A 2,799-nucleotide genomic window follows, 5' to 3' on the forward strand; every position below is an offset into this window, starting at 1 on the left:
TCTTTCTTTCTTTCTTTCTTTCTTTCTTTCTTTCTCTTTCTTCCCCCCTTTCTGTCTGAGATAGTATCTCATATAGCCTATGCTATCTTTTGTTTTTATTTATTTATTAAATTAATTTAATTTTACAACCTATACTGATCTTGAACTTACTACATATATAGGTTTTTTTTTGTGCTCCAATCCAGAGTTCTGCACATGCCAGGCAAACACTCTGTCAGTGAAGTATATCCCTAACCACTCTGTATGCTCTTAATAGTCAGGAAAGATCATTCCTTAAATTTATTGCTATTTTATCTCTACATCTCTTATATAAGAGACAAGAGAAACTAGAAAAAAAATGGACTTATGGCCTGTCCTAAGTCCTGGTGAAATACAGGGTGGTGGTGGTACACGCCTTTAATCCAAGCACATGGGAGGCGGAGGCAGGTGGATCTCTGTGAGTGTGAAGTCAGTCTGCCTACAAAAGAAATCCCAGGACAGCCAGGGATGTTACACAGAGAAACCCTTTCTCGACCCCCCGTCCCCCGAAAAAGTTCCATGGGCTGAAGAGTTTCCACTCTTGTAGGAATCCAGAATGCTCTGACCCCTGCCGGCTTCCATGACATTTGATCCCCCACTGCCACCTCTCGTGTGGTGTCCTTCCTTCTCTGTTCATCACCCCACCTCAATAGGCCAGGCCCAACATCTGCTCTAGTCCACCCAGGGACAAAGCTGGACCTGGCGGCTGTGCCAGGTGGGATGGGCCAGGCTCACTGTGGTCACTCGGCCGGGCGCTGCCTTAATCACTCCATTACAAGCAGTGCTAACTCCATCTCAAGGGTGGAGGATGATTGCGTTCCTGAGTGGGCAAGCAGTGACAAGCGACTTATTCCTGGCTGGAGGAAGCATGCTACTCTCTAAATTTAGCAAGGCAAATTGAAACTATGGGCACACGGACATATAAAAATTCTATCAGAGCATTCTGGGGTGACTGCTCAGTAGTTAGAAACACTTTCTGTGACCTGGTTTGATTCCCACTGTAACTCCAACTCCAGGGGACCTAACCCCCTCTTCTGACTTTCATGGGCACCAGGCATGTACATGGTGGAGAGACATATGCATAAGCAAAACATACATACACATAAAATAAATAAATTTTTAAATGAAAAATATAAATAAATAAAATTGTATCAGGGAAACTAGCCCCCAAAAGTTAAAGGCATGCCAGGTCAAGAAAAGGGTGTGACTCCCCACCCTGGATCCAGAAAGTGATGGACACCTGACACATGATGACAACACTCCACACTTAGCTTCTCATCAAGAACAACAGGCAGAAAACTCCTGATTGTTCCTGGGGCTCAGCTAAGCTTGTTCCCTCAGTCTTGACGTGGTCTAGTTAGCCACCATCTGTCCCTCCATCTGCTCACCCATGTTCCTGAGCTAGTCAGACCCGCGCCATGTAAGGAAAAATTGACAGCTTCAGGAAATCGTGATCATCTCCAGAACGAAAAATAAGACCAAATTTATCCTATTGCTTCCTTAGAAAGATGTAGTGATATTCTTGACTTGTTGCTGTTTACCTACTAGAAGAGAAGGAACTGGAACTGTCAGATACAAAGACCCCAGATGAGAAAGACCACGGCTGTGAGGTTCGTGGGAAACAAGCAGAACGTTCTCTTACCTGCATAATAGAGGGTATTCTCAGTGTGCTCTCTGAATGTAATTATTCCTTTGTTGTTCTTCCTTGTTAATTGGGTGAGGTAATGACTGATTAGATGGAATTGGTCATGACTCATTCTGTTTATCTGATAGCCTGTGCCTATGGTGACTGCTGGTTTTGTGTGTGCTTATGTGCACGTATGTGTGCATGTATATGTGTGTATGTATATCTGTGCATGTGTGCATGTACATGTGTGTATGTATGTGTGTACATGTGTATTATATGTATGCTCATGTGTACAAGTGCACACGCATGTGTGCAGTCTGTGTGCGTACACGTGTGTGCATGCATGTGTACATATGTATGTGAGCGTACATGTGTGTATTTGTGTATGTACATGTGTACATGTGTTTGCATGTTTGTGTGTATGTACATGTATGTGTGTATGTTTATATGTGTATAAGCCTCACTAAGATTATCACACAGGATTTTTCTTCTCTGCATTCTTCTTTTCTTATGTTCTACTTCTCTCTCTCCTTTTTAATAGTTTATTTCTATTTTATGTTCATGGGTGTGTTGCCTGCATATATATCAGTGTGAGGGTGCCAGATCCCCTGGAACTAGAGTTATAGACAGTTGTGAGCTGCCATGTGGGTGCTGGGAATTGAACCTAAGTCTTCTGGAAGACCAACCTAAAAAACATGTTAGTTAAGATTATTTCAAGTCATACTTAGCTGAAATACAAATGATTAGCCAATAATGCTAATTATAAAACTGGCTTGGGACTAGGAAAAAGATGTTCAGAAGATTATTATTATCGTTATTGCTATTATGTGCATGCATGTGGGTTTATGGCCAGATAGTTATCATGAAGCATCTTACAGTCAGTCAATTCTCTGAGCATACCTTGAATTGATGGAAACAATTTATAACATGTATATTACATGGTTACAGAGTTGATTAGAGAATAACTTACATTAACTAGGAAAAGGAAGAAAAATGGAGTCAGCTGTCCCTTCACAAGTGTTGGCTTCTTTTGGTAGCTAGCTAGTGCAGAGTCACATGTTTGGGGGAACTCTTAACTCCCTGCAATCCAGGTAACTATCATGCAAGACAATGTGTCAACTCGGGAGGCAGAGGCAGGTGGATCTCTGGGAGTT

Source organism: Microtus ochrogaster, unplaced genomic scaffold (assembly GCF_000317375.1).
Source record: "Microtus ochrogaster isolate Prairie Vole_2 unplaced genomic scaffold, MicOch1.0 UNK91, whole genome shotgun sequence".
Taxonomy (NCBI): Eukaryota; Metazoa; Chordata; class Mammalia; order Rodentia; family Cricetidae; genus Microtus; species Microtus ochrogaster.